The 8,078-nt window shown below is 39.0% G+C and overlaps 1 long non-coding RNA gene across 1 annotated transcript; it reads right to left on the bottom strand.

Moving 5' to 3' along the window:
* Positions 1-5,222: 5,222 nt before the first annotated feature.
* LOC145499773 (uncharacterized) lies at positions 5,223-6,886 on the bottom strand. Its single transcript, XR_014050983.1, has 3 exons — positions 6,876-6,886; positions 5,512-5,583; positions 5,223-5,249 (listed from the first exon to the last, which is right to left on the bottom strand). It is a non-coding gene; the product is annotated as an uncharacterized LOC145499773 (long non-coding RNA).
* Positions 6,887-8,078: the final 1,192 nt, after the last annotated feature.

Here is an 8,078-nt window from a genome sequence, read left to right as displayed (position 1 = left end):
GTGTAAATCAGCTTCCAGGATCATCAGATGTAAACAATCGGACGGTTTCTGTCGGTAGCAGTGTTTCTGATAACTGCAGACGTTCACAAGGCTTGAAATGTTCATCCATAAATCCCAGAATGAAGAAGGCGAAGACATGTTGTCGAAAGCGAATGCGAAGATCGAGTTAAGCTTATTTTGAGCAGTGCATTCTGAAGCATTAGTATCTTCTTTCACCGAAAGACGGTTGGTTTGGACAATTTTGAAGCACTTGCTGTCTTTTCTATGTACGTTGACGTTTCGCTCCAAAAGTCGGAAAAACTTCCCCATCAACTTGTGGTACCACGATACTAAAATACGTTTTTGAGGCTGTGACAGTGACTTTTCCGTAAAGAAATGAGTGTTTTTAACGGAATACGTGATACAGTGGTGAAATTCACTGACTGTGTAGTTTTGCCCTAGGTTTGAGACGATGAATGAATCGGTAAACGCGCGCATCGCCGGATGTAAATTGACGACTTCCGCTCGAATAATTTTTTTTTTCTTCAATTCGTGAGCCATATAATAAACAACTTAATAACCTCGACCGTTCGGTCGTTACGGGAAAATCTCAAACCTCGGCCTACCGTATTGACCTCGCTGTCGCTCGGTCAATACGGCAAGACCTCAGTTTGAGATTTTCCCGTAACGACCTCACTCTCGGTTATTAAGTAGTTATTAACAACTGATGCTACAATAAAGTGTTTTCACATGAGGTCACGACAGCCATATTGCATTTGGTGTCCCAAAACCATCAAGCGGCGCCACCTCGTTCCCAGGGTCCCCTCTCTTCCTCCCCCGATGCGGCTGGTCACGTGTCTACGTATGCCAACCAAAGCCGCACAGAGGGTGGGTCCTGAACTGAAATTTTGTCAATACTGTCCAAGGAGGTGAATGTTGCGCTGCTTGTTTTGAAAGTGAAACAAGTGTGTTTGTCAGAGATCCTGCCTGACTGATGCTTCGTCGCTATGATCTGAACTTCTATGAGTATGAGATGCTAACTGAGAGGGAACTTTGCTTATTTTTCACTGCTCTTTTAAAAACCTTCAACAACCTGCTTCGGATTAGTTTAATCAGTTTTTCACAGCAAAAGAATTAAGTAACCGTCGATTTATCGACGGGATGCATTCAGCTAAATGAGAAGCTGGTTTCTTGGCCGAAAATTGGACTTACTGCTAGAACAGTTTTAAAACGAAAGCCGTTGGATTTTGGAAACGCGTGACCGATGTCGCCGTTATCAAGTTCTTCATAAAATTTCTCTCAGCAAGAGAACCGAATGACCGTCAAACTGTCGATTGGATGAATTTAATCAAATTCAAAGTTAGTCTCTTGGCCAAACACTGGACGTATCAAACTCTACACGAAGGCATCAATGTCTCCGTTGTGATTTTGCCGATCGAAAAATATAAGCTGCTTAAACAAGGTATTCAGCACTCAGTCGTTGCTGATGTCAAGTTATTCTTAATTTCTTTTTGCCGCAAGAGAATGGAATGACCGTCAAACTATCGATGTGAGTAACTCAATGAAATTCAAAACTACCTTTGTAGGCGAACAAACGACGTATTTAACTCCAAACGAATGAGTAAATACCTACGTTGTGATTTTGCGGAATGAAAAATTAAATTAAATTCACCGCGCGGTTCATTTATTGTTGTGGTCGTCATTTCCAAGTTCTTTGCCAATTATTTTCACCACCACAAATTCCAGAGACCGTCCAACTATCGATGGGAAAATTCAGCCAAATGCAGAGCTAACCTTTAAGCCGAACTTTGATGCATTGAACTCCAATATCGAATGTGTCAATGCCTTCGCTGTGAGTTTGGCTGAAGTTACAAATTCCACTCCCTACTGGGTTCAGTAGGTGAGCTCAGTGGAGACAAACTTTAACTGTCCTGCCCCTCCCTCCAATCGTTTTTCTAGCACTGCCAAAAGCTAGCAGACACGTGACCAGCCGCAACCAGGGTACTTTCTCGAGGGAGGAAGAGAGACGACCCTTGGAACGAGGTTGCAAGCGGTAGGACTTACTTAGCTTTTGTCTGATGTAAACATTTTGTTTTGTTCCAATAAATTTACATGGCCGCTGGCCACGTGAGTGAAAACGCTCTAAAGGTATGGCATAAATGCCCAGCCATTGGTAAACTAGCAACAGTAATTTTTATGGCATGATAGGTTACCATAAAAACATGATAACCTGTTTCTAAAAATACACTAAATTCTAGCTTTTTAAAAGCGCTTATTACTCAAAAAGAGCTCGGTGACCGCGATCTTTATAATGGGAATTGTGATAAGAATATTAGATGCAACGTTTTGCAAAATTTAAAGAAATTCTGTCTAGTGGGTTCAGAGCCACTTTAAATTTTCCAAAAGTTAAGGTGGCTCTGAATCTTCTCGATGGAATTTCATGAACTTTAGCGAGAAAATGCAAGACTAGAAAATAGCACCAAAAGTAACTCTCAAATACTTTATTTCTGTACATTGTAAAAAAAGAAGTGTATTTACACAGAAAAAAAATTGCTGGTAAAAAATAACGCAACTTACATTTCCACTGGAAAAAAAAGTTCTCTTCTACCAATTGATAATATTTAGTATCAAAACACACAGCGTTAACTAAAAACAATGACATAGCTTGACTCTCCAGAAATCAAAATAATAGTTCAAGTAGAGAGGGAACTTGGGAGAACACGTTTGCTTTGTCGAGAATCATTCTACTTCAACTAGGATACAATGTTAACATCAACAATCATCAATGATTGTATTAAAACTATACTACCATTTTCGTAACAGCCATGCAACTTAAAAACTCGTTCAATTCTTGATTTAATCACAGGCCTATCTGATTTTCAATTCTTTATAATTGTGACACTAAGACCTCTACTGATTGTACGCTCAATACAATACCAACACACTTTGTTACCATGACAACTGGAAAAATTGCCGAAATGATTCTTTATTTATATTTCATTTAGAGTGTAGTCTTTGAACGAGAATAAGTGAAAATTCTCAAGAAGCTTTTACGATGAAAAACTACATTCTCCTGACCAAGTACTGGGAATGTATGAAGATAAAGAAAGGAGAAATCATCAAGTGAAACTGAACTCAAGTCTTTTAAATACTCTCTAGATCAAGAGTGGAAGGAAAACAAATCAAGTCTCTCGCAGCTCTTTTGGAAACACAAAACCTCACACCCATCTCTAAATTAGGGCAAAATTATTCTTCCCAAATTTAGCTAACTAGCTGTACTGAACTACCCACCGAGGCAACTGTTTCTTTTTTCTTTTCTTTTCTTTTTTTTTTTTTTTTTTGCAATGATGCAACTGTGAAATAATTGCTATGTTATTAGACCCCACTGAGAGGCTTATAAATCTTGGAGTTTAACCTAAAACGAATGAGTTAATTATCATATATATTGATATTATATATTTTTGTGTACCTTTCAAGTATATTATACAGTATTAAATGATTAAAACACTGCAACAAAACCCTACACAATTACGAGATATTTTTTTAGTACACGATTGCTCCCATGCAAAAAGTTAAATTTCTAGCCCAATTATTTCAACTCTCTCATTCAAACATGACAAAATGGTCTCCTTGCCTTGCAAGTTTTGTAGGTCTATAATGTCAATAGGCTGTTATTCAAAACAGGACTCAAACAATTTAAAACCTAAACCTCCGAACATGCCCTTTGGATGAAAAAACTATCTTTGCAAATACAGGGACGAATTCACTTTAACTCCTCTTCCAACGATGATAAGCCTTGGAATTATTTTAAGGTCATTTACCCCAGTCAGAAAAACTGATACAAGCATAGAGTAAGACTAGACTTCTCTCCTAAAGGAACACAAAGAGATCAATGCTCCTTTTTTTTTCCCAGCTGCAAAGGCTATGCGGGTAAAACCACCTCAAAAGTGAGAAAACAAACACTGAGAAAAGATTTTCATTACGACCAAAAGAAATAAATTTCTAACTTGACTTCTCTTATACTTACATTTGCAGTACAACAAGATGCAATCACAGGAAATTTCTGTTTTAACCTCAGTCCCAAACTAAGGGCACGACGGGCCAGGGAACTTCTGGATTGTACTTGTGCCACTTCCTTCCATTCACATTGTTACACACATCCACTTACATGTACTTTCTATGCTCAAAAAGGATTCTGAATTGAATTTCTACAAGTTTTGTTAACACTGACTTTAAGTTCCAAAGATCAACGTGCCGAAATTAAACTCCACTATATCGGAAATAATGTACAATAAAAATAAAAGTGACTCACGACCATTGCCCTTAACTGAACAAAAAAACAAAAAAAAAAACAAACAAAAAACAAACAAAAATCCATGTTTAAGGTAACATGTGTTTGTGTGTACTGAACAATGTTAAGTTTCCTGCACTGCAAGCCCCTCATACATGATTTGTATAACTGATATCAATTACCATGGGTCCTATATGGCCTCCTTTATCTCCCTCATAAGTAGGCTCAATAACAAAGAGCCGGGAAAATGTTCCAGCACTCTTATCGCATGGGACACTACCTGGCTGATATGTCATCATGTTTTGATAAGTACGCGTATGCCTGTATACAAACTTTACAAGGCAGTATCTCTTGACATCTTGACACATTTTGATCAAATTTCACGAACTGTACTCCTCTTTTATCTTTGTGATCCTGTACTTCTCCCTCAAAATACTGGTTCTCTTTTGTTCTGTAGAATTTTTCAATCCAATTGATAAAATTATGTACATTCGGTGACATTCGGCAATAAGATCTTATGCAAGTTACAACAAAAAAATTCATATACATGTACTGTAATCAGCCAGGACACTGCCCTTGTTAGAGAATGAATACCACACACAAACATGGACAATACAGAACCTTAATCAAAGGCAATTGTCCATTACAGATCTCGTCTGGCATTTTTTCATTACTTACTTTGGTTTGACCATTATTCATTCTTAAGTTTTCAATTTTTTTTTACACAATATTTTATGTATGAAAAGAGCCATCTAGAATACCAGAAGGTGACAGAAGTTCTAACAAAAATCCTCATCACAGGTTTGTGATCATTGACAAACCATCTTCTAGGTGTCGCAGTTTAAGCCACTGTAGTTGTATTGAAGTGTAGCGTACGAGCTGCTGGCCGGTAGCTGGCCAAGAACTGATGTGCTTGCTGTGTAAGCAACTGTTGATCAGGTGTTTCGCCACATGCTACTTGTTCCCATGCTGTGTCAAGCTGCGAAGATAAACAAAAACAGGAATATAGATACCAACAAAACAATAACAGCCACTCGCATTGTCTCTAGACTAAGGACAAAATAATATTCTTGATTACACCAACTATAATCCAGTATTCTCATTCCTATACATGCACAATCACAGTAACTACAAACAGGCTGTAACAGGCAAACTAATAATGGAATAGGAAAGAAGGGTGTATGTTATGATTTGTTCTCGGTCACATGCTTTGAGAAGAAAAACAGCAACAATAATATTACCTTTGGTGTTGATTTCTGAGCAGTCTCTTGAAATCGCAATAAGCGCATAGGATGCCCTTTTCTTCGGTGTCGCTGAAATGAAAAGATGCCATGGTTAAATATTAAGTAAGGCTAGAATTTAGAATTAAGAATATTTTAAATTGTACTTTATTATAGTTATAGGATTTTTAAATTGCACATATCTTTATTTACCAGGGCAACTTTGGATACCAGCCTCCTTGCTGAATTGGCTACCCTGGTACAATAGTTACTTTACTTACTAAGGTTGTAAACTGACAAGATTTGAGATTTGCATTGGGGAACTAAGGTAGGTTAAGTCCACACATGAGCTAAGTGGCTCATCAGGCCAGAGCTTATCTCTGTTTCTTAGCATGAAGCCCCTAGGAGCATTTCTACTGCCCCCCCCCCCCCTGGATGGGTTGCTAGTCCATCACAGGGTTACCCCCAGCTTAAAATTCGCTAGTACCCATTTATACACCTGGGTGGAGAGAGGCACTGTGAGAGTAAAATGTTTTGCCCAGACCGCAACGCATGTCCCCGGCCAGGGCTTGAACCCAGGCCGCTCAATCTGGAGGCCAGCGCACCACCCACAAATTACAAAGACAACAAAACTTTCAAAACCAGAAACAAACAAAATGAAACAAAATCTACCAGTCACACCCTACCGATGTGGTTCATGTAAACATCTGTTTCCTGAGAGGTTCACTAAGATAAGTGATGGTAGGGAAACAAGGAACCATTGATTGAGTAGACTTGGTGTGTTAATGAAGGGTGCAGTAATTTTTAGTTCCTATTCTGGCTAAACTAATATTTATATATCATCATAAGTTGTGCTTATTTCCAACATAAATGTTGCTGCAATTTTAAGAAACTGTTTCCCTCCATGCAGACATCCCTCACGTGTAGGAGACTTCTGCATCCGCTTCAGCAGGGGTTTCATTAAAGGCAGGGCAGTTGGCAAATTGACCAGCTGTGGGGATGACCATCTAGAGGAAAGGTTTTCTTATAAGAAGTTCAGTTTAAGAAGTTTTTCCCGCCCGTGAAAACCATTAACCCTCCTGCTGAAAACGTTAATGAAACCCCTGCTTAAGGCTACGAATCTGATGCCACATCAAGACAATAAACACTAGTTTATCACACTGTTACTTCCCAACACTTGCTGCCTCACAATGCATTGAATTTATAACAAGGAAATAGATGCTTATCATTTCTTTTAAACAAGGTATGGCATTTTAAGCGTTACTTAATGACATACTGAAGTCTAAAGTAAACACTTGAGAGCCACAAGTCACCTGGATACCGACAGCACTAGGACATAAGAAATGTTCAACGCGTGTAGTTTGTGCTGCGTTTTTTCCACTTACTACAGTTTCAGATGGAACAGAACAGGGTGTGACGAAGGGGTTGTACTGGCCAAAGATCTCTGAGGGCTTGATGAGGGATGAATCCTTGCATGATGAGGGTACAACTGATGTATGCACAACACTCAAATCCTCCTGAAAACAAGAGCATGTATTAGAATAATAGCTTAAAAGATATGTGCGCTGATTGCTTTTAAATCATGTATCCCTAACTCGATAGAAACACAGAACTAGCACCAGCTATTGACGTAATGATGGCGCAAGCAAAGAGAATTTACATTTTGATGATCAAAGTAAACAAGGTTTTTTTCTTTTTTTCGTCGCCGTATTTTCTAAAAGAAATAGAAAATATGTTCTCCATAATTCTCTCAAGTTATAGAAACTGACTCGTGAAAGTTTGGAAGAACACAAAAATGTTGTAGAAACACTTGCTTGACGGAGCGTGTTCCCAGAGCATTTCTTGTTGTCCCAAACTTCCACTCGTGTTTCCATGATTCGATAGAAACAGGGTACATGTTTTCTATTTCTTAATAATTATGTTCCTCATTGATGGGCAAGCCTAAGTTGGTCAAAATTAAGCTGCGCGGAAGCCGGTCTCGGCTACTCTTTCAGCGTTGAAATTAAGTGGGGCTATATTTCGGCCAGCAAGCTCGAAAACGAGCGATCAATTATTTTTCCCCTGACGAATTCAATGAAAACCAAGGTCATCACTGTTGAGTTGTGATGACAATAAAATCACAGAGCTACAGGCTGAAACTACAACAAAACTTTTAATGTCCAGTTCGGGTTTTGCCCTACAACAACTGCTGCGCCACGAGGCACCAAGGTACACGTGACTGCTAATCACATGACTATCGCCACGCGTGTCACGCCACAATCACGATTTAGTTTAGAGTCCCTGGGACTGGGAAATATGGTTCAAGTTCTTGGAAATCAAGCCTAAGTTAGTGAAAATCAAGCTGCGTGTAAGCCAGTCTCGGCTACTTTTTCAGTGTTGAAATTAAGTGGGGCTATATTTCGGCCAGCAAGCTCGAAACCGAGCGTTCAATTATTTTTCCCCTGGCGAATTAACTGAAACCCAAGTTCATCACGATTTAGTTTAGTGTCCTTGAGACTGGGAAATATCGTCCAAGTTTTGGAACTCAAGCCGAAGTTGGTCACAATCAAGCTGTGTGTCAGCCGGGCTTGGCTACTTTTTCAGTGTTG

Source organism: Orbicella franksi, chromosome 10, assembly GCF_964199315.1.
Source record: "Orbicella franksi chromosome 10, jaOrbFran1.1, whole genome shotgun sequence".
Classification (NCBI taxonomy): Eukaryota; Metazoa; Cnidaria; class Anthozoa; order Scleractinia; family Merulinidae; genus Orbicella; species Orbicella franksi.
This window is presented reverse-complemented; position numbering and strand designations above follow the sequence as displayed.